General features: G+C 40.1%; 2 protein-coding genes and 1 pseudogene across 2 annotated transcripts in view; 2 read left to right on the top strand and 1 right to left on the bottom strand.

Annotated features, from left to right (window-relative positions):
• TMEM266 (transmembrane protein 266) overlaps positions 1–3,724 on the bottom strand; it is a 126,877-nt gene extending 123,153 nt beyond the window's left edge. Inside the window, exon 1 of the mRNA XM_052659665.1 lies at positions 3,662–3,724. The gene's annotated coding sequence lies outside the window, so the exon portion shown is untranslated. The remainder of the gene's footprint in view (positions 1–3,661) is intronic.
• The window catches only part of LOC128066467 (surfeit locus protein 1-like), a 36,683-nt pseudogene continuing 15,123 nt past the window's right edge, over positions 3,372–24,931 (top strand).
• NRG4 (neuregulin 4) overlaps positions 3,466–24,931 on the top strand; it is a 105,264-nt gene continuing 83,798 nt past the window's right edge. The window contains exon 1 of the mRNA XM_052659668.1: positions 3,466–3,526. The gene's annotated coding sequence lies outside the window, so the exon portion shown is untranslated. The remainder of the gene's footprint in view (positions 3,527–24,931) is intronic.

The raw sequence follows: 24,931 nt of genomic DNA, 5'->3' as shown, positions 1-24,931 counted from the left end.
AGGTTTAGGTCTCTCAACAGACCAGGACTATTGGAGAAAGTCCTATGGTGGATGTGCTGGCCAGCATTTGTGAACTCTGGTTCAGTTTGGAAAGGGGATGGATTAACTAGCAGGTTGTGAACAGCTTTCTAAATAAAATTAAAACCCTTGCTATAGCTTCCACCAAGGAGAGAAAAAGAAGACTGGTGAAAATCGAGTATTTCAGAGTAAACTTACTGTGAACTTTTGATTCCAGATTGCTGACACATAAACAAATATCTCATTTTAGAGAATACTAAGTTAAGTGTAAGGAAACAAAACATTTCACAAGTAAGTAGCCTACAAGGTCAGTCAAGGAAAGACAAATATGCAAGTTCCCAGTGTCTTACTCAACAATATATTAAAATGTGCATTACAATAAGTCACTGCAATGCATGCTAGTTATATAGCTTGGAAAAATTTTAGTTGCTTCTCCACTTCCAAAGTAAGAAAAAAAAAAATCCTTGGTGAAGGGGGAAAAAAATAATAACACTTAAGCATCCATAGTTGCCCATATGGTTTTCCCAGTGTAAACATATGTTTCAGGAAAACAAATATGTAGTCAGAAACGTTTTAATGTTCCTCAAATTGACCACTGCACCAAAAAAGGGTGCTCAGCCCTGCAATAAATAAAATCCTGCTTGAATAGAAGAAAGTAGACTTATTGGATGCTTTTTAATTATAAGACAACTGACTGTAGAAGATAGAGGTGCTCCCCATCGGAAAACCCATTTACTCCCCAGAATCAAGCAATGCCTCTCTTTGCTTTCCAATTCCCGCTCAGTAACATCAGGATTTATCTTGAGTTTATCTGATCAGAAACTGGAAATCCCCAGGGCAGAAAGGCTCCATCTCAGCATTTCCATCAGCACCAGAGCCGTGTGCTTCCAAAACCAAGTGACTTCCATAAGGCAAAACGGTTGTAACAAATTGCTTTACTATCAACAGAACACAGTATAATGAAAAAAGTATCATCATGATGTCCTAAAACCAGTCATATTGCCCAAGAAAGAAAACAAAGCTTATAGAATTTACAAGAGAGTCTTTTATTTCTGGCCTAATATTATTCACCAGTTTAACATTAAAGCTGTAACTTCCATGGGATATAATTTTCAAGTAATCCCTTATGCCTATCTATACTTTTCTCACCACCATCTCAAATATGTGACCTGAGTATAAAACTTTGTAGCCACCCCCTGGATGAATTTCCCATCAATGCAACTACAGTGAAAACTGTTAGGAATGTGTAGCAAGATCTAATACCTGCATTATAATAATGCATTTATATAAAAATATTAAATTTACATCCATTGTTAAATGTACAAATTCCAAGATTTTTCTAATGAAGAGCTGCTATAATCACAGAGAGACTGGATTATGGTCTACAGCTTGCATAGATTTCTTCACCTGGTTAAGGCACATACACACAAGTGTGTCAATGTTTTAATGACTGGCAGTGAGACCAGAAAACGGTGTGCAGTGTAGGGAGAAGATAGGACTGGAATGTGACCATGAAAAATGTGAATGATTCATTTTACCTGATGCATATACATTTTATAGATTTAAATGTGAAGGGAAACAACTTTTTGAAACTGTTCTGGGAGTGTTGAACAGAAACATGTCTTCAAAAAACTTTTTTTTTTTAAGTTTTTATTTTGTATTGGGGTATAGTCGATTAACAAACAATGTTGTGATAGTTTCAGGTGAACATCGAAGGGACTCGGCCATACATAGACATGTATCCATTCTCCCCCCAACCCCCCTCCTATCCAGGCTGCCACATAACATTGAGCAGAGTTCCATACGCTATACAGTAGGTCCTTGTTGGTTGTCCGTTTTAAATACAGCAGTGTGCACATGTCCATCCCAAACTCGCTAACTATCCCTGCCCTCCATCCACCCCCCATCTGGCAACCATAAGTGCATTCTCTGCAAGTCTAAGAAACATGTCTCAAATCCATGTTTACAGGCTCAGTGCCACCTTAAAAAATTCCACACAAATCCATTCTGAAACAACAGTTTCTATTACTGGAAAGTCACAAAGGTTGAATCAAATCTATGAAATGGAAAATCAGATCCAAGCCTGTATGTTCATTCATAAGCTTTGATCTTAATGAAATGTGGATGGAGTGGCAGTACCAGGGTTAAACATTACTCCTACCCCCTTACCCATGCACTAACCACCCCCCCCCCCCCCGCCCCCGCTGCCTCCCCAGCAATCAGATGCACTAGAGTTTGTATCCTTATCCTGTCCCTGACTGTGTGACCTTGGGCAAGTTAGCTACCCTAAGTCTTAGCCTCTTCGTGTTCAACATGGAGATAATAGGTTTGTTATGAAGATTAAATGAGATCTTGCACCAATAGCTTATAACTCAGTATCTGGTATATATGACCATTAAAAAAATGTGTTCTCATGATTAAATGTGGCACTCTACTATACATTTTAGAAGCAATGATAGTCCTGTTGCCATATCCAAACATCTTGTGATAACCATTTTTATTCTATACTTCTAGCTTTCGCTATTTTTTCACCATAGCATTTCAAGGCGGGGGGGGGGGGGAGGTAGTTTCATATGTCCCACTTTTGGAACTGTTTCTTGAAGCAAGGTGAAAAGCTGGGGAAATAGGTGACTGAAGAGAAATTTAGTCTTTAGGATATGATACTATATGTGTATGGAATATAAACAAATCATCTCATTTCAATCTATAACATATGGGGCATCAAATCATAGTCAGGTTTTATTTTAAAAGAGACAAAAGCCAAGCAGTATTAAAGAATACATTAGGAATCAATATGGGCCTATTGCTATCTCAGTATTAGTGTCTGAAACAGGGATTGGTGGGCTAGATTACAGGGAATTTCATGGGGTCTAACTTCCAACAGGTGGCAAGCTTTAGTCATCCTCAGATGTAAAACCTTAATGAGTTTGAGTATGCAAGTCTCAGGGATTCTGTTCAAGGCCTCCTCTCGGCAATCAAGGGAAACAATTTTCTGGTTTTAAGACACCCTGGCAAGTTAGCAAGCAGGGAAACTGTCTGCCGTAGCTTGCACCTGTCCCTAGAACGGGATTCTGGCCTGACAGTGAAAAACCACCATCCTTTCTTGCCAGTCCATTCTGCCGCTGTGGCGCCTCCAGACAAATGGGGGAAGCCCACTAGGAAGCGGTTACGACCAACCAAGCCACAAATCCCCGGGGTGTGGGATTTCCACCTCAATACCACACTCGAAAACCGAAAACAGGCGCTCGCTAGTTATACTGCAATGGGATTCCCCCCAGCAGCAATCCCCCCCCCCCCCAACCCCAGCTTGCATGTTTTATTAATAAATGCAAGATGGCACACGGAGGCAAAGAATGGGAGGTAAGGCATCTGCAGCTGGACCCAAACCAGGGCAGTTTGCAAAAATAAATAAGAAGCATGTGACAAGAAGCAGATCTCCAGGCTGGAGCTGAAGCCCTGGGCTGCCCCAGGCACCCTCGCCTTGCTACCCCGGCCAGAGGGGATGAAGGTCAGTGGTAAGATCCCAGCCCTCCCGGGCACGTACCCTGCAAACCCTGACAGGCCCCCACCCCCGCCCCGACCACAGGACCCGGGCAGCGTGGCAGGAGAAGCCCCGGCCACGGCCGGCTGCGGGGACACATACCTGCTGCCGGGGCTGGGGATTCGCTCGGCTCTGCAGCGGCGCCGGCCGCGGCTCGCGCTCCCGGGGCTCCCCTCTCCGCCCCCCCGCCCCCTCGCGGCCCCGCGGCTTCCTCCGCTCCTCCGCCCACCGCGCTCGGGGGCGCGCGCGCGGCCCCGCGCCGGCGGCAGGACCGGGCCCGCGCCTGCGCCCTCGCCTCCTCTTTCGGCGCGCGCGCCCAGGCAGCTGCGGAGCGGCCGCGCGGCTGTCTAGGAAACCGGCCCCCTCGGCGGGTCAGGCGGGCGGGCAGCGGAAACCGGGCAGGGGGCGGGGGCTGGGGACGCGGCGCGCGCCTGGGCCCGAACGGAGCGCGCAGGTTTTGTGGCGTGGGTGAGGGGGTCGCGGGGACGTGTCGGGTGTGGGGGCTGCGCGTGCGCGTGTGGAATCAGGAAGGGGTCGTGGAGAGAAGGTCTGAGGTAAAAGGGCTGGGAAGCAACAAGTGAGAGGGCCCCATTCGAGGTTATTTCGTGCAACCGAGAATAGAAACCTTCTCTGGCTTTGGTGCAGCGCCTTGCAGTTTCCAAAGCTCTTTGCCAGCCGTTGGTTACATCCCCACCCGGCGCCCGGTGAGGCAGCGAACGGCGGGCATGGATTGCCCTTTGAGCTTTGATGAACCCCTTTCTGGCCAAGGCTGAACCAGAGTCAGAGACCCCCTGACCCTCAGGCTGCTGTCTGGGGAAAAAATTACTTGTCAGGACCTTCATTTCATGGTTGACCTCGGGACCCTTGTAGGTCAGTGTTTCTCAACCTTTTTTTTTTTTTTTCATTATCGTTCTCTTAAGAAAAGCCTTTTAAAACGTTTTGCTCATCAATCTCTTCCACCTCGACGCCATGAAATTCCGATACCGTTCATATACCGCATAGCTGCTTCTGTACCGTACGTGTATCGTGTTTTACACATAAACAGAGTAAGATCTCACCCTTTGGAGGTAAAACATCTTCCCCGTAGAGAATGGTTGCTTTAGGACAGTGGCTCTTGGTTAGCGGGTGTGGCAAATGGTTTAGGTGAGGGCTCTGGGTGCACCTAGAAGACTATAGATTTAAGTTCTTACATCCTCCCTGTTTCTGATGTCTGTACGGGCTGCTCCCAGCAGTGGAATAATACAATCACTTAAGCACCTTCTGGAGTCAGAGTAGCTTTTGTCACTCGTAGTCTCAATTCATGCTAAAAATCTAGCCATTTCCAGGAGAGTCCCGATAGTTTTTCTAAAGTATTTGAAAAGATGGCAAACTCTCTCTTCTAGACCACCAAGTTCCAGGGTGAGCTCTAGCTCTACAGACAGCCTTAATTTCTGGTTCTCATACCTCTTAAAAAGGTTTTGTTGTTTGTTTTGGTTAGGCCTGTTTGATAAGCAGGAATGTCTTAGTCTAGTCATCCCTGCCTCTTCCTCTTCCCACCTCAGCTTTTCTAGCTAAAAGTTGCAAATTGTGGAGTTGAAAGACTTCAAAACCCAGGTCACAGAATTGCCCCAGGGGCTTGGATTATACGTTTCTTAGACAAAGAAATATCTAGATCCGGAGTGTGTATCTACTTTTGACAAGTTGGGAATTAAGTAAAATTCCTTCTTCAGGCCCTCCCTCATCTTTAACCCAACTCTAATGGAATTTGAGAGGAACACAAAGCCCTTGGAGGTGATATTTGTAGAAGCTACCTGAGTTGCCAGAGGATTTTTCTTCTCCAATTAATGTAGACTTGAAAAGAGAAAGTGGGGATGAGTCTGGAAAAGTTGGGAGGATGGATGGGATGGGGAATGGGTATTTTCTGACAGGTGGTGGCAACATTTCAACTACACTTGAAAAAGTGTAAGAAAAAGTAGCTTTGGCATAGCTTGTTCGTGTTATTTTCCTACCCCATTCCCTGCCCCCTACACGTAGTAGAACTCCAAAGGCTTGATTAAAAGCGTCCAGTTTGCTAGTTGAAACAGTAGGACGTGTGTTTTGAAACTTTCAGACAGAAAAATTGGAACACCACTTTGGATTGCCTGGAATCTTTGTAGTCTAATACCAGTTTTACATTCAGGTGTAATACTACTTCAAGGGAACTCTTTTCCTATAACAGCTATCATTGAAGACCCTCTAGAGAGAGAAGACTGTGGGAATTATATGCTAGTGTCTTACCTGGGTCTTTTAAGTGTGCTGCCTTTTTTTTTTTTTTTTTGGTCATCTGAGTTCATGGAAAATGTAGGTGCACCTATTTTATTTGGTAGTGTGTAGTCCAAAAAAAATCCCCTAACACCTGTAATTTATCAGCTCTATGCTGCACCCTGGTGGTGTGTACGTCATATCACCTACCCAAACTAAACCCCCACCTCTAAGTCTTTCAGTTCAGTTCAGTTCAGTTTAGTCTCAGTCGTGTCCGACTCTTTGCGACCCATGAATCACAGCACGCCAGGCCTCCCTGTCCATCACCAATTCCCAGAGTTCACTCAGACTCACATCCATCAAGTCAGTGATGCCATCCAGCCATTTCATCCTGAGTCGTCTCCTTCTCCTCCTGCCCCCAATCCCTCCCAGCATCAGAGTCTTTTCCAATGAGTCAACTCTTCGCATGAGGTGGCCAAAGTACTGGAGTTTCAGCTTTAACATCATTCCTTCCAAAGAAATCCCAGGGCTGATCTCCTTCAGAATGAACAGGTTGGATCTCCTTGCAGTCCAAGGGACTCTCAAGAGTCTTCTCCAACACCACAGTTCCAAAGCATCAATTCTTCAGCTCTCAGCCTTCTTCACAGTCCAACTCTCACATCCATACATGACCACTGGAAAAACCATAGCCTTGACTAGACGGAACTTAGTCAGCAAAGTAATGTCTCTGCTTTTGAATATGCTATCTAGGTTGGTCATAACTTTTCTTCCAAGGAGTAAGCATCTTTTAATTTCTAAGTCTTTAGGGATGTTGAAAACCTAAATCAGCTGTGTAGACAAGATGCTATTCTGCTTTCTCCAAACTTTTCCTGCTCTGTTTTCAAATTTCTAAGTCCTAATACCTGGAGGAGGATTAGCCCCTGTGGGTGATCAATTTCGAGGAACCGTGAAGAACTCTGGCAGGCCTCTTTAGCTTATTCTTAAATGTGTCTATAGGAATCTCTTGAGAATGCTTGATTAAAATCAGATTCTGGAGGCTCCCCTCAAATCCATTAAAATTGAATGGACACAAGTGTGGCCTGTTATTTTTATTTTTAACTGCCCCAGGTGATGCTTATCAACAGGAGAGGTTGAGGAACACTGGAGCTATAAATAGGACAGGTGCCCGCTTCAGTAGAATGTAGGTGACTAGAGAAGGGATTTTATGGGTGATGGTACCCCACAGCAAAAGGAAAATAGGACCTATACAGCAGAAATAGAAGAAATTAACTGTAGTTTTAAGGCTTCTGTGTCACTTTCTTGCCAGATATATCTGCTTCTAATGTGGCTGTAATTACCATGCTCTTCCATACCAAAATATCTTTTGAGGTAAGTTAGATTTTCTTTTATTTAAAAAGACTGTCTTTTCAAGAGTACCAGAATCACATAATCAGAAAAATTGTGCATGTATGCAGCTGCAAGATTAGGAGAAGGCAGACTGGAGATTACGTTGATCCTATGAATGTCTGAAAAAGATTGCTATTAGAGTTAAAATTTGTTCTCTCGAGGTAGTTGCTTGAAAAAGTAGAACGTGTGAATTCTGATGCCATGTGATTTGTGAAATTTAAATAATATCAAGAGATTTTAAGTTGTTAATGTTTATGTAAATGTTAATATTTTAAAACCTCTGCTGCATGTTGATTTGGGATGCAGCCTCACTTACTGGGAACACACAGGGAGAAAGCCAATCTGAGTCAATGAAAAGCTTGAAAAGTGGAATATATATGAATTTGTGTGATAATTATTTAAAAATTTAGTATACATAATACCTGCTAACAAAATAGCTTTCAAAATCCTGCTGAGTGCTTTAATGAATAAATGTGATTGACTTGTAATTAGCAAAATTCATGTGCATATATTCTGTGTGGTTAAAGCAAAGCACAGTACTGTGCACTGACTAGGTCCTCAATATTCTTTTAAAAAATACTTTCTCATAAGTACGTTAAATTTCACTTAATGTAGCAAGCCCATTTTCAAGGACAGAGGGGCAGATTTTACCTTGAATGGTGGCATGCCAAGAATGGGGCAGTGAGAACATCCCTTGGGGTATAGGCAAAAATGTTCTCATTGTCTGTAGGGAATTTAAACTATAATATACCCACTAAAAGCCTGTCTGATTTTCATTACCAGCAGTTTTTATGTACCAGAAATTCTAAACAATGTCAGTGATAAAATATTCTTTCTTGAAAAATTTCTTATGAACCTAGTTTCTAAACAAGTTCCATAGTATATATAATTTATTTTATTTTTGACTGTGCTAGGTCTTTGTTGCTGCATATGGGCTTTCTCTAGTTTCAGCGTACTCTATAGTTGGGATGCTTTGGCTTCTCATTTCGGTGGCTTCTCTTGTGGAGCATGGGCTCTAGCGCCCACAAGCTTCAGTAGTTGCTGCACGCCGGCTTTGTAGCTGTGGAACACCGGCTTAGTTGCCTTGTGGCACATGGAATCTTCTAGATCTGGGATCAAATCCCTGTTCCCTGCATTGACTGGCAGATTCTTAACTACCAGACCACCAGGGAAGTATTTTTGCCTGTTTATGGGGCTCTCCATGCAAGAATACTGGAGTGGTTTGCCATTTCCTCCTCTAGTAGACTATGTTTTGTCAGAACTCTTCAGTATGACCTATTCATCTTGGGCGGCCCTACATGGCATGGCTCATAGTGTCACTGAATTATTCAAGGCCCTTCACCATGACAAGGCTGTGATCCATGAAGGGGAAGAGAAACAATAGGCAAGGGAGTAAGGGAAAGATATACCCAACTGAAGGCTTCCCTGGTAGCTCAGACAGTAAGTAATCAACCTCCAATGCAGGAGATGCAGGTTCAATCCCTGGGTCAGAAAGATCCCCTGGAGAAGGGAATGGCAACCCACTCCCTTGCCTGGAGTATTCTTGCCTGGAGAATTCCATGGACAGAGGAGCCTGGCAGGCTACAGTCCATGGCGTTGCATAGAATCAGACACAACTGAGTGACTAACACAACTATATACCCAATGCAGACTTCTAGAGAATAGCAGGAAGAGAACTAAGGCCTTCTTAAATGAGCAATTCAAATAGAGGAAAACAGTAAAATGGGAAAGGTTAAGATCTCTTCAAGAAAACTGGAGGTATCATGGACCATTTCATGCAAGGATGGGCACGATAAAGGATAGAAACTATAAGGACCTAACAGGAGCAGAAGAGATTAAGAAGAGGTGGCAAGAATACACAGAAGATCTGTATAGAAAAGGTCTTAATGATTTGGATAACCACATTGGCCTGGTCATTCACCTAGAGCCAGACATTCTGGAGCATGAAGTCAAGGGGACCTTAGGAAGCATTAATATGAACAAAGCTAATGGAGGTGATGGAATTCCAGCTGAGCTATTTCTGATCCTAAAAGATGATGCTATTAAAGAGTTGTACTGAATATGCCAGCAAATTTGGAAAACTCAGCAGTGGCCACAGAACTGGAAAATGTTGATTTTCATTCCAATCCTAAAGAAAGTTCGAGTGAAAGTGTTAGTCACTCAGTCATGTCCCACTCTTTGTGACTTTATGGACTCTAGCCCTCCAGACTCTTCTGTCCATAGAATTCTCTGGGAAAGAATACTGGAGTGGGTATCCATTTCCTTCTTCAGGGGATCATCCCACCCTAGGGATCAAACCCAGGTCTCCCACATTGCAGGCAGATTTTTTTACTGTCTGAGCCACCAGGGAAGTTCCAAATTACTGGACAATTGTGCTCATTTCACATGGTAGCAAGGTAGTGCTCAAAATCTTTTAAGCTAGGCTTCAGCAGTACGTGAACTGAGAACTTTCAGATGTACAAACTGGGTTTAGAAAAGGCAGAAGCAACAGATCAAATTGCCAACATTCACTGGATCATGAAGAAAGCAAAGGAATTCCATAAAACATCTACCCCATTGACTGTGCTAAAGCTTTTGACTGTATGGATCACAACAAACTGGAAAATTTTTGAAGATATAGGAGTACCAGACCACCTTAACCTGTCTCCTGAGAAACATGTATGAGGGTCAAGAAGCAACAGTCAGAACCAGACATGGAACAACAGACTGATTCAAAATCGGGCAAGGAGTACATCAAGGCTGTATATTGTCACCCTGCTTGTTTAACTTATGTGCAGAGTATATCATTTGAAATGCCAGGCTGGATGAATCACAAGCTGCAATCAAGACTGCAGGCAGGAATATCAACACCCTCAGATGATTCTGCCCTAATGGCAGAAAGTGAAGAGGAACCAAAGTGTTCTTGATGAAGGTGAAAGAGGAGAGTGAAAAAGTTGGCTTAAAAGTCAACATTCAAAACACTGAAGATCATGGCATCTGGTCCCATCACTTCATGGCAAATAGATGGGGAAACAATGAAAAGAGTGACAGATTTTCTTTTCTTGAGCTCCAGAATCACAGCAGATGGTGACTACAGCCGTGAAATTAAAGGACACTTGCTCCTCAGAAGAAAAGCTATGACAAACCTAGACAACGTATTAAAAAGCAGAGACATCACTTTGCTGACAAAGGTCCATACTATGTTTTTTCCAGTAGTCACATACAGATGTGAGAATTGGACCATAAAGAAGGCTGCTGCTGCTGCTGCTGCTGCTGCTGCTGCTGCGTCGCTTCAGTCGTGTCCAACTCTGTGCGACCCCATAGATGGCAGCCAAGCAGGCTCCCCCATCTCTGGGATTCTCCAGGCAAGAACACTGGAGTGGGTTGCCATTTCCTTCTCCAATGCATGAAAGTGAAAATGATGTCTCTCAGTCGTGTCCGACTTTGTGACCCCATGGACTGCAGCCTAACAGGCTCCTCTACCCATGGGATTTTCCAGGCAAGAGTACTGGAGTGGGGTGCCATTGCCTTCTCCGATAAAGAAGGCTGAGTGCTGAAGAATTAATGCCTTCTAATTGTGGTGCTGGAGAAGACTCTTGAGAGTCCCTTGGATAGCAAGGAGATCACACCAGTCAATCCTAAAGGAAATTAACTCTGAATATTCATTGGAAGGACTGAAGCTAAAGCTCCAATACTTTGGCCACCTGATGCAAAGAGCCAACTCACTGGAAAAGACCCTGATACTAGGAAAGTTTGAGAGCAAGAGAAGGAGGCAACAGAGAATGACATGGTTGGATGGTATCAGTGGACATGAATTTGAGCAAACTCAGGGAAGCCTGTTCATGGGATTGCAAAAGTTGGGCATGACTTAGGGCCAAAGAACAAACAACAACAGTGTAAGCTTCAAATTAGCATGTTTTAATTATTGATCCTTTAATAAATATTATATTCTACAGAGACGTTAAATCAGAGAACTCCCAATTATATAGCTGGCCTTCAATAAATCTAGACTCAGCTCTACAGATATTTTTCCAAATAAATTCATAAAAATTCAGGGTAATGCAAGGCTTCAGGTGTAGTTCATGTCTGCAACCCCTTTGGTCCATATCCCTGTATTTAAATAGTAGATTCTTATGCAGTGATAGTACAGAGACTGCAAGGTGAAGAAACAGCTTGATTACTTCAGTATTTCATTCCATGTGATGACCTAAGAGTTTTCATTTGTGTTTAAGAGTGAAACAAAGTATAAACTTTGAGGTGTAATCTTTTTGACTTATAAGTACAAATTTTAGTTAATATGTGAAATTATCCTTTTGAATAATTAAAAATATATTTAACTCTGAAATTTATTCTTTTTAAATTATTGTTTACTCCACAACTGAAGAAGGAATCAAGAGAATAGGAAATATAATATTATTTAGTGCTTCCACAAACAATATATAGGTTTAAGTTTTTCCTTTTTTCAAAACATTAATTCCATTACTTTTTTCTTTTTTGTACTATAATATTTATTTTATATTGACATATAAGTGGAGTTGAGTCAAAGAATTTTCACTGTTTCATTCCTATTATTATTTGTTTCATTTCATGGTCATTACTGAAAATAATTTTGTCACACAGAGAAGGGTATGTTTAAAACAAAGATCCCTCTGGGTATTATATTCTGAGAATACCACTGGACTCAAATGATTACAAAATGAATGATGTTCAAATTAAGTGAGCTTTACTATGTGTTTAATATCTGGAATTTTGCATATACTTCATGAGGAAACCATTTTGGGGGTACTGTTTATATGGCAAATGAAATACCAGTGGTTGTATATATATTTTAAAACATAAAAATGATCTAATGTTCTAATTCTAGTATATTTGGGCTATTTTAAAATCTAGCAAATACATGTCCATGTGTTTATCAGTAGACTCCTAATGATTTCTGACATTTATTAAATGCTTGCAATGTGTCAGACATCATTCTATGAGCTTTATTTGTATTAATTTTTTCATAATAGTCCTATTGGCAAAGTATAATTGTTATCTCATTTTACAGATGAGAAAACTGAGACAGTGAGATTTAGTAATTTGCTCAAGATCACCCAAATAGCAAGTGGAAGAACCCAAAATTCAAACCTGGACAGTCTGACTCAGAGACCTCTCGTTCAACCCTGCTGTGTCACATATATATTCAAAATTGTGCCTCAGTTAGTTTGAAGAATCATGATGTAGTGGGAAAAGCATTCTGGGTTCCAGGGTTTCACCTCCAGTTCGTTATTTTTTTCTTTAATTTTATTTATTTGTTTATTTTTGGCTGCGCTGGGTCTTCATTGCTGCAAACAGGCTTTCTGTATTTGCGCTTCTCATTGTGGTGGCTTCTGCTGCAGAGCAGGAGGCTCTAGGTTGTGGGCTCAGTGGTTGTGGCCCATCGTGGTCTTAGTTGCTTTGTGGCATGTGGAATCTTCCTAGACCAGGGATTGAACCTATGTCCACTGCATTGGCATGCAGATTCTTAACACTGGGCCACCAGGGAAGTTCCCTCCAGTTCATTCTTTAACTTTGAAAAAGGCAATTAAATGAATGTCTCTGATTTGGAGAGGATTGAACTTAATATATCTAGAAATTCTCAAAATTTCTTTCTAGCTCTAAATTTTTGTGATTCTATGATTTTCATGTAAAGAAGAAAATTTGATTTTTCACTTATCCAACAGACTAAAAATGAACCAGAAAAAAAAAAAAACTAGCATGATTAAATTTGAAGGTAGATAAATTTTTGATATTTTGTTGCAAAATTAGCTATTATTAAGCCTTTCATGTTCATTATTTTTGTGACTACAGAAAGACCATAAACTCCTTTTTTTAATTGAAATATAGTTGATTCAGAAAATTGTGTTAGTTTTGTATATACAGCATAATGGGTTGTTTTTGCAAATTATATCCTGTTATAGATTATTATAAAATTGTTAAAATATTCCATTGTTGTTGTTATTATATTGGGTATTTTGATATTGGGTATGATTCCATGTTATGTAGTAAATCCTTGTTTATCTATTTTATGTATAGTAGTTTGTATCCGTTAATCTCATACTCTTAGTTTATTCCTTACCCTCTCGCTCTCCCCTTTGGTAACCATGAGTTTGTTTTCTACGTCTGTGAATTGTTTTCTGTTTTGTATACAGATTCATTTGTATTATTTTTCAGGTTCCACATATAAGTGATACCATGTAGTATTTGTCTTTCTCTGACTTCTTTTACTAAGCATAATATTCTCGAGGTCCACGCTTGTTGCTGCGAATGGCAATATTCTATTCTTTTCTTTTTTTATGGCATTGTATACATGGCACACATATATATTCCACAACTTATTTGTCCATTCATCTGTTGATAGACATTTAGGTTGCTAACAGTGGAAAATTCTGAAAGAGATGGGCATACCAGACCACCTGACCTGCCTCTTGAGAAACCTGTATGCAGGAAGCAACAGTTAGAACTGGACATGGAACAACAGACTGGTTCCAAATAGGAAAAGGAGTACATCAAGGCTGTATATTGTCACCCTGCTTATTTAACTTCTATGCAGAGTATATCATGAGAAACGCTGGGCTGGAAGAAGCACAAGCTGGAATCAAGATTGCCGGGAGAAATATCAATAACCTCAGATATGCAGATGACACCACTCTTATGGCAGAAAGTGAAGAGGAATTAAAAAGTCTCTTGATGAAAGTGAAAGAGGAAAGTGAAAAAGTTGGCTTAAAGGTCAACATGCAGAAAACTAAGATCATGGCATCTGGTCCCATCACTTCATGGCAAATAGATGGGGAAACAATAGAAACAGTGACTGACTTTGTTCTTTTGGGCTCCAAAATCACCACAGATGGTGATTGCAGCCATGGAATTAAAAGACGCTTACTCCTTGGAAGGAAAGTTATGACCAACCTAGATAGCATATTCAAAAGCAGAGACATTACTTTGCCAACAAATGTCCGTCTAGTCAAGGCTATGGTTTTTCCAGTGGTCATGTATGGATGTGAGAGTTGGACTGTGAAGAAAGCTGAGCGCTGAAGAATTGATGCTTTTGAACTGTGGTGTTGGAGAAGACTCTTGGGAGTCCCTTGGACTGCAAGGAGATCCAACCAGTCCATCATAAGGGAGATCAGTCCTGGGTGTTCATTGGAAGGACTGATGCTAAAGCTGAAACTCCAATACTTTGGCCACCTCATGCGAAGAATTGACTCATTGGAAAAGACCCTGATTCTGGGAGGGACTGGGGCCAGGAGGAGAAGGGGATGACAGAGGATGAGATGGCTGGATGGCATCACCGACTCGATGGACACGAGTTTGAGTGAACTCTGGGAGTTGGTGATGGACAGGGAGGCCTGGCGTGCTGCGATTCATGGGGTCACAAAGAGTCAGACACGACTTGAGCAACTGAACTGAACTGATACATGGCACACATATATATTCCACAACTTATTTTTCCATTCATCTGTTGATAGACATTTAGGTTGCTTCCATGTCTTGGCCATTATAAATAGTGCTTCTATGAACATTGAGGTGCATGTATCTTTTCAAATTAGAGTTTTTGTTTTTTGTTATTAGCTTCCCAGGTGGCCCTAGTGGTAAAGAATCCACCTGCCAATCCAGGAGAGATGTAAGAGATGCAGGTTTGATCCCTGGGTCGGGAATATCCTCTGAAGGAGGGCATAACAATCCACTCCATTATTCTTGCCTGGAGAATCCCATGGACAGAGGAGCCTGGCAGGCTGCAGTCCATGGGGTCACAAAGAGTCAGACATGACTGAATGACTTTCACTTTCACTTTTTTCGTACCAAGGAGGGGATTGCCAAATCATATGGTTGATCTGTTTTCCGGGTTTTTTTTAAAGGAACCTCCATACTGTTTTCCACAGTGGTTGTGCCAGTTCACATTCCCACCAGTATTGTATGAGTGTTTCCATTTCTCCACACCCTCTCTAGCATTTATTTGTAGACTTTTTGATGATAGCCATTACACCATTGTGAGGTGACACCTTATTGTGGCTTTGATTTGTATTTCTCTAGCATTGTTTAGCTGGAGAAGGCAATAGCAACCCACTCGAGAACTCTTGCCTGGAAAATCCCATGGACAGAGGAGCCTGGTAGGCTGCAGTCCATGGGGTCGCTAGGAGTAGGATATGACTGAGTGGCTTCACTTTCACTTTTCACTTTCATGCATTGGAGAAGGAAATGGCAACCCACTCCAGTATTCTTGCCTGGAGAATCCTAGGGATGGGGGAGCCTGGTGGGCTGTCATCTATGGGGTCACACAGAGTTGGACAAGACTGAAGCGACTTAGCAGCAGCAGCAGCAGGAGCAGCAGCATTGTTGAGCATCTTATCATGTGCCTATTGGCCATCTGTATGTCTTCTTTGGAAAAATGTCTGTTTAGGTGTTTTGCTCATTTTTCATTTGGATTGTCTGTTCTCTTTGGTATTGAGTTGTATGAGCTGTTTGTATATTTTGAATATTTGCACCTTGTCAGATGCACAATTTGAAAATATTTTCTCCCCTTCCATAGGGTATCTTTTCATGTTGTGAATAGTTTCTGTAAGTTTATAGGATCTCTTTTCATATTTAGATGATTTCCTTTGCTGTGCGAAAGTTTTTAAGTTTGATTAGGTCCTATTTGTTTATTTGGAGAAGGCAATGGCAACCCACTCCAGTACTCTTGCCTGGAAAATCCCATGGATGGAGGAGCCTGGTAGACTGCAGTCCATGCGCTCACTAGGAGTCAGACAAGACTGAGCGACTTCACTTTGACTTTTCACTTTCATGCATTGGAGAAGGAAATGGCAACCCACTCCAGTATTCTTGCCTGGAGGATCCCAGGGATGGGGGAGCCTGGTGGGCTGCTGTCTATGGTGTCGCACAGAGTCTGACTGAAGTGACTTAGCAGCAGCAGCAGCAGCATTTGTTTATTTTTGCTTTTATTTCCTTTGTCTTGGGAGATTAATCTAAGAATATATTGCTGCAGTTTATGTTAAACAATGTTTCGCTTATGTTTCCTTCTAGGAGTTTTATGGTGTCATGTCTTACATTTAGGTCTGTAAAGCATTTTTGAGTTTATTTTTGTATATGGTGTGAGAGACAGTGTTCTCATTTCATTGTTTTAATGTAGCTGTAAGCTTTCCCAGCACCACTTGTTGAAGAGGCTGTCTTTTCTCCATTGTATATTCTTGCCTTTTTTGTTGTAGGTCAGTTCAATGTAGGTTAGTGGGTTTATTTCTCGACCCTCTATTCTGTTCCATTGATCTATGTGTCTCTTTTTTGTGCCAATACTATGCTGTTTTGATTGCTGTAGTCTTGCAGTATAGTCTGAAATCTGGGAGGGATATACTTACAGTTTTTGTTCTTTTTTTCTCAGGATTGCTTTGGCAGTTTGAATACTATGGTTCCTTATAAATTTCAGGGTTATTCATTCTGATTCTGTGAAAAATTTCATGGATATTTTGGTAGGCATTAAATTTGTAGATTGCATTGGGTAGTATGGCTGTTTTAACAATATTAATTCTTCTAAGAGCACATAATATCTTTCTGTTTCTTTGAACCATCTTTAGTTTCCTTTATCAGAGTTTTACTTTTCAGCATGTGGGTTTAGAAATACCATAAACGTTCTGAGGAATTAATTATGCATTCTGATAATTGGCTTGATATAAAAATTTATATTATATATGCCACTTCTATGTACTTAAGGTGTTCTGAGCCTTGATCTTCTTAGTGTCATATGAAATAAAGCTCTTTGGAAAAAGGAACTTTTAAAGTGGAAGACAGATAATATTGTATACCACTTTTCCCCCCTCCTTTTTCATGAAGTTACCACTTTATTGAAATGATCATTATTAACACTCTGTCCATAGTATTGCATGTAAAATTTTTTCTAGGTGGAGACATAATGTAACAAGTAAATTTTATAGAGAAGGAAATAAAATTCCTTGAAAGAAAGTGAAAGTGTTGGTCGCTCAGTGGTGCCCAACTCTTTGTGACTCTATGGACTGTAGCCCAGCAGGCTTCTCTGTCTCTGGAATTTCCCAGGCAAGAATACTGGAGTGGATTGCCATTTCCTTCTCCAGGGGATTTTCCTGACCCAGGGATTGAACCCAGGTCTCTCACAATGTGGGCAGATTCGTTACCATCTGAGCCACCAGGGAAGCCTTGCCATCTTCTAAAGTCTCTGAAAGGTTTTCCTTTCTCCCACCCAATATTATTTTAATAAAATTCTGTGTCCTTCTTAATCCACCTTCTAGCCTTGTATTTGAAGTATTAACAATAAATAGTTTTCCTGGGGCTTAAAAAAGGGGAAGAAGGAGAAATTAAGCATATTAAAGTTTCTCTTAGTTATTATGAAGTATTCTGAAGGTATACCTAAAGAAATGAAAAAGCTTATGAAATGTGTAAACAGATGCTATTTTCTTCTCTCCATGTGTTACTAAAATTGCTATATAAAATATTTTGTTTTTATTTATGGTAGCTACAATTTCTATCAAAGCAGAAGAAATAGAGGTGAATTATAAAGTGAACTATAAAGCTGGTTTCCTCTCTACTCTGCAGTCTAGGAGAACAACTTTCTCCCAAGGACAAATCGGGTAAGTAATTGTTAATTCATTCTTTGTAATGTTTTGGGGCCAATATGTGGAGCCATAATTTGTCAACTATAGCCATAGATTATTGGTTTAGTTCAACTAAGAGAAAATAGAAATAGGTTCCATAATATGGAGGATTCTTTAACTTTTAATTTACAGAAGCTTAGAAATCAATTCTAATGTTGGAAAAGCCTGTATGTATAGAACCATGTTCATGTATGTGTTAACTATTCATAAAATAGTAAAAACAGAAAACTTGTATGCTGGTTAAGTCCAAGTCTAGTCTTAGTAATTTAAAAATAATATGAACATAGTTAAAGAAGGTTAAGAAGGTCTTGGAGAGCAAGAATCTAGAAAACAGTTCAAGTTGTTGAGTTTAGAAGAGTGAAGGCTAAGGGATGATACTGCTTTTCAAGTAGATGAGAGACTGAGAATGGTGCCTGTCTTTTCCCCATCTCCATAGAGGAAAAACAGCAGAAGAAATATAGATAAGAAAAGTCAAAGCTTTTGAAATTAAGGATGTTTAAGATTAGAATGATTGACCTTGGGAAGTTGTAGAATCCTTTTTCTGGAAGGTCTTCTAAGTAGTCTGGTCATCTGCCAAGAACAGTTTATATATCCATCATAAGGCCTTTTAATTTTATGTTGTTATGGTTTTATTTTGACAAACATATGGTGATATGTGTCTAAGACAGTAGCTGACATGATATATTTCTAATGACAGAATATGTAAACTAGTAGAACTTGACTTTAGGAGTATTGTGGAAACGTATAGAGTTATTTTATGACCACAGGTATATTCATGTGTTTTATTCAGTTACATTGTTGACCATGTGATCATCATTAGCATGTTTAAATTTTCTGGTGCATATAATTCTCTTCAAATACATGTGTTAATGTTAGTAGAAATTGAATTGTGACTCTTAATGAATGACCTCTATCAAGTCTGGAGAGAAGGATGGGAAGATAAGTTTAAAGAACAGTTTGTTCAGATAGGATTGTTGAGGACAGCTCTGTGAAATGTGAGACAAGGTGAAGATTTCAAAGGAGAGTGGACCACAGTGTGATAATCTGAAGATGGCATTTGTCTCTCATTTCTTCTTATTGATTCAGAGAAAGAGCAGAAGGTAAGGACTAAATAAGTTATATTGGAAACTTATAAGGTACCTTGTGATCTTAGGGGGAACCAGATTTTTTTTTTTTTAAGAGTAAATTGCAGAGAAGTGAAAAATAGTTTTGGATAAAAGAGTTTTTCCTCAAATAAACAGATCTGCTAGTAGTTGGTGGATAGGGCAAGATGGTAAAGAATGACGGAAGTGGAAGAATTGGGTGTGAAATGAGCATGGTTGGGGGAGTTTGAGAGATGTGCCTGGCAGTCAGAAGCAAAAGGGAAAAAAGAATTGTGCTGTTGGAGGTGAGTAAATAAAACAAATAAGTACTTGAGTAGTAAAGTAGACACAAGTTAAAGGAAAATCAGGGCCATTAGGATAATAATTCTTTATGAGCAGAGATGTATTAAAGATGACCAGTTATTTATACTAAGGAAAATGGGAGGGGATAGTAATTACTCCAGGTCTGAGAATGGCGCATGCATGTGAAAAATAACCAGCATGACTGACATCTTATTTCAGGAAAAGTTTTCTGGGATGGTGTTCAAAGCCTTAATTCTGTTTGGATATTGACTGTAGGGTTTCTAGGCTCTAGTGACATTGACATAGAAAACCTCTAGGAAGACCAGGATCAATATGGAGAGGTCAGGGGGTTGGAAGTGCTGTGATATTTATCTGCTTCACATCCCTGTATAGAGCTGTAGCCTTGTGTAGGAGACATGCATAATTCAAGACTATTCCTGGCAGCAAAGAATGGAAAGTTTGCCATTGCCTTGTGGCGGTAGCTTAAAAGAGTTTATAAATCACTCACCAGCCAGTTTTGAAACTGTGATTCTTAATGAATTATTAATTGAAGGGAATTTTGCATTATTTCATGTTGTGCACATGAAGTGAATCTTAGTTATCAAGTCATTTTACCTGTGCATAAAATGCAACCATGTACCGTTAGATTTTCCAGCTAACACTTGTTGAGTGCTTCTTATATTTCAAGCACTTTATACATATAAATTAATTTTATATTCAGACAGTTCTTTGAAGTAGGCACTATTATTTTGTCCCCACTACCTCAAACCTCACTTATGGATGAGGAAAGTTGGCACAAAGATTTTTGCTCAATTCTGTGGTAGAATGCTCTAATGTAGTAGAATGTTCTAATTAAGAGAACTAGGATTTGCACTCTGGCCTTCTGGCTGTGGACCCATGCTCATAATCCCTGTACCACATACCTTTTTACATATATAAAATTTTTTATTTGAAAGTTGAAAGTGAAAGTCACTTAGTCATGTCCAACTCTTTGTGTCTCCATGGACTATACAGTCCATGGATTTCTCTAGGCCAGAATACTGGAGTGGGTAGCCTTTCCCTTCTTCCCAATCCAGTGATCGAACCCAGGTCTCCCGCATTGCGGGTGATTTCTTTACCAGCTGAGACACAGGGGCACCCAAGAATACTAGAGTGGGCAGCCTATCCCTTCTCCAGGGGATCTGCCTGACCCGGGACTTGTACGGGGGTCTCCTGCATTGCAGGCAGATTCTTTACCAACTGAGCTATCAGAGAAGCACATTTTGAAAGTTACTTGGAAACTATTTTGCTTTGAACATTGTGAAAAGTATATTTATAGGTGGCACAATTTACATCAAAGAAAGTGGCTTTTGTGAGCTGCTACATGGAATGAAAATTGATTTATTGTTTCTGCCAATACACTCAGTGCTACTGTTAATTCAGAAGACCAGATTGAATGGTATAACCTTAATGAGTTTACCAGGGTCTAACTCCCAGTCTTGTGGTCTTAAGAAAGCTGGTCTGGACAGTAAGTGTCCTAGAGAGGATTAAATTAGTCTGACGATCTCATCAGGTTAAGATGTAGAGCCAGAATGCAAATTAATTTAAATATAATCAGATGAAACTGTTACAAAAACCAGTTGTAACAGTGTGGTCAGTGTATTTTCTTCCAGGTGGTGCATATAATGGGAAACCAAATTACAAAAGGTTTCTTGGTGAGCAACAGGCATCATGAATATTTTGAATATTTCTTGTTTTTTTTCATAATACTTATATTTCAAAAATTCCTCAAGGATTTCATCAATAATAGCTGCTATTGGCATGTACTGTCAGTCCTTAACTTATAAATAGCCTCCAGCCCTGTGCCCTCCACCAGGGGCTCTGCTGCCATAGAAACAGTTGTTAATAAACATGGGTATTTTAGAGAATCTGTGGGTTCAGAATTGAAGAAAGGAAAGAGTCTGTTGAAAGCAGTTACTAAGGGTGTTAATTTCAGGGACAGACTCCTAAGTAGGCTGCATTTGCCTGAGTAGAGTTCTGTCTACCTAAAATGTATTTCTGTAGCATTGCCTGAGGGGCTTCCCCTCACTTCTGTTGTTAAAATTTCACCAAATAGAGATTGTTTTTTATTTTTCAAATATTCTCTTAAAACTATAAATGTCTCTGTGTGGTAGATATGCTTAGTGACCTCCCTTCTATCTGTTCCCTATTGCTTACCTTCACTTTGTTAGGGGCAGCAGAGTTCTCCGCTCCTAGCAAAAAACCTTGAAGCCAGTCATGACAATCCCATTCTCCTTTGCCAGTGATCGTAAAGGGAAGACTGCTGAGCTCAGGGATTGCCTTTGCTTTCCTGATAAAGAGAACAGAGGTGGCTGGTGCTCTCTTCTTTCCCCCTCCTTTGTGCCTTAAATGCAGACATGAAGCCCGGAAATACAGCAGCCATCTTGTAACCATGGGGTGACAGGTATGAGAGTGAAAAGATGATTTTAACAAGCTGAGGACCATGGAAAAGAAGGTTTGACAGAGTCCGGAACATTGTTGAACAGCTCTTCCAGTCTTGGACTGCCTACCTCTAGACTTATGGAGAAAATTAAGGAGAGGAAAGTTGTAACCCATGTTACATGGTCATAGAGCATTTGATTAACCTATACCTGCTATCCCATGGAAGGCTGACTGTGCAAACTGAGACTGCATGTTAGGAGAAATGAAAGGAAAAACTTGGAATAATGTGCATATTGGTTACTTCTTGTGGCTTTTCAGTAGGATCCTACACAAGAGAGTGAACTCAGATTAGTGCTTCTCAGCATGAAAGCAGAGACACTAGAAGAATACAGCTTTGCTATGGGGGATAACCTACCTTTAGCTTGTACTCTAAATTGACAGAGTCCTGTAATTTGAAATTTTGGGACTGAGGGTAGTATCTTCTTACCTAAGACTTGTCATTAGAATTGCCTTGTCTTTTATGATGGTTGGCAGCTAAGAGATGAGAGTCTAGATTATTTCTAGAAACTTCTAGAAACAATTTTTTGGTTGTGATTACTCATGCAAGGACTTCCCTGGTGGCTCAGACAGTAAAGCGTCTGCCTATAATGCGGGTGGCCCGAGTTCAATCCCTGGGTCGGGAAGATCACCTGGAGAAGGCAATGGCAACCCACTCCAGGATTCTTGCCTGGAAAATCCCATGGATGGAGAAGCCTGGTGGGCTGCAGTCCATGGGGTCGCTAAGAGTCAGACATGACTGAGCGACTTCACTTTGACTTTTACTCACACAAGGCACTGATCTGAGGCAGTTAGACCAGAAGCTTGATATGTTTTTAAGGGAACTGTAATACAAAGCTGACAATTAGTTGTGATTGTCTTTACCTTCCAAGCAATCCTCATCCTTTTCTCCCTATGTCAAGCCAGGATGAAGTAGGCTACAAAAGTTGTGAATCCCCTGGAAAGGTCATCCACTTCAAAACCTACCTTAGATATGGCTGCAGAGGACAATGACAAAGCAGATCCTCCTGAGGCTTAAAGTAGGCACGGTCAGATTGACTGACCAAGGGATTTATTGCCTGCAGGGGAATCTGTGATTTCTGTCCAATAAGATATCATATGGATTGTTGATTGTGGTCGACTGTGTACTTCTTATTATCTCCCTTTCTCAGTGGAATTTTTGTTGAGATCACTTTGTTCTTTTTCATCCTTGTATATATGTGAGGGGAGTTGTTTAGAGACATCTTCTCTTTCAGCGATACAAATGGTCAGATAAGAGTTGTCGTATTTGGTCTTCATAGAGCAGACAGAAAATCAACCAGAGATCCTGCATCATGCAATGACTGGATGACAGAGTGGGGCTGTCTTCCTGGAAGAGAGGATGAGTATGTTGTGTTTAACACTCATGTAAAAAGTGTGTGTGTGTGTGCATATTGAGTTGAGGACTGCAGACTCTGTTGGCTGACCAATCCATATTCATTTCTTACCTCTTTTGTAAAAATTAGAGAAGTTAAATATTTGATTTTCCAGTCTTCCCTATTGCTACAATAGTCATATAATACAATTGTAGCCCATAAACCTGCTGAGGGACTTCACTGATAAAAGAATCAGACAGGGCTGGAGTTAATGCTTGGAGCTGCAGTGACCATCTTGAAATCATTAGGCAACAAACTGGAATGGAAAAAGTAAACTCACTCAGGCCTGCTCTTGCCTTCTGCAATGGCCCACACTCTGCCTGTGGAGTGTGTTTCTCTCTAAATAAATCCATTTCTTACCTTAAAAAAAAGTAAAACACACTCGGGGTGATAGAACAAAAATATTGAAGATATTGATGGCATCATTGATTAGTAAACCACCCTTAGCAATCACCAAGTTGAAAGTTTTTTGTCCTGTGAGAGAAGTGAATCCATATTGTTAAGACTCTTGTGAACTGAGTTCACTGTTGCCTACAGCCCAAAGCATCTTAAACTGATGCAGTATAAATGTCTGTTTTCTATACTACAACCTCAAAGATAGTTTTTGTTTATTGGTTCATTTTTAGCATGAAGTCTTATTAGTAAATAGTTACATGAAGTGAGAAAAAGATTTTTAAAAAAGCTTTACATTAGGCTGATTCACATTTAAATGGCATTATTGATGTGTTACTATGGATAAGCATCTTCTCCATACGTGGCCACCTACTTTGGTTCCTTTTTTGAAATAGAATATGGGTATAGTTCAGCATTGTACATTTAATATAATTAGGGAACACCTTTTAGAAATTGGTTTCCCATGCTGAGGTATGCAGCAAGAAAAGCTAAAATTGTTACCACCAAATAAAAGTCTTCAGGAAGAAATTGCTGACTGGAGTAGAATATGTTCAATGTGAAGTCTTGGCTTTTGTATAGAACAGTCTTTTAGTTCTGCATCGTTGACTACTAGTAAATGTTTACTACTTCCAAAATGATGTTTTACTCTCTATGCTTTATTTCAGAGCATGCATTTTTTTTTATTCCAGTGTCCTTTTAAATGTTTTTCAGAACATTTCATCATTTCAGAACAATTTTTTATTATAATTTTTGCCTCAACTATATGAGGTTCACAATTGTATTTTTCTGTTTTTTGCCTTTCTTAACATTAATTGGTTGTAGAAGACAGGTGTGCCAGCTTTTTATATGAAAAGGAAATTCTTGAATACCAACCAAAGGTAAATATGGAGTTAAGGAGAACAGGCATATTTCTCTGGATGTATTCTGTAGAAAAATTATATTTGGCTTCAAGAAAAACTGGCTTTTTTATTTGTGTTCACATGTTGACAAAATGTGATCCAAATCATTTTTTTTCACTTCCTAAAATCTATTTTAGTCTGAAGGGATTTTTAAAAATATATTAAAATTTAAAAACAAAAGCTTTTAAAATTGTTTTTAAAATAAGCTGAAAAAGGCTGACACTAAAAATCTTATTATTACCATGTCTAAATACACATGAAGTTATTTTGAGGTATTGAGAGGTATTGGTCTCCACTGATTTTCTGGCTTACTGGCTTCATACATAATATTTTGCTTTCCTTTCCTGATGTACCCTGAGTGAGGCCTGATAAAAGAACTACTAATATTGTAAGACTAGCAAGCTAACATCTAAGTTGGAAATTCTTAAATATATGATAAGGCTATTTTTGAGCAACCAATGTAAACTCTTTGATCTGTTTCAGCTAAGATTTGAACACTCTATAGAAAGAGTTTGAAACAGAGCTTAAAGCTTGAGGATTTTCTTGATTTACTCTTATTTTTAAGCATGTGTTGTTGGAGTGGTGGCTTTTATGACTATCA

The sequence above is a fragment of the Budorcas taxicolor genome, chromosome 21, assembly GCF_023091745.1.
Source record: "Budorcas taxicolor isolate Tak-1 chromosome 21, Takin1.1, whole genome shotgun sequence".
Classification (NCBI taxonomy): Eukaryota; Metazoa; Chordata; class Mammalia; order Artiodactyla; family Bovidae; genus Budorcas; species Budorcas taxicolor.
Note: the sequence above shows the minus strand (reverse complement) of the source record. Positions and strands in the feature narration are given on the sequence as shown.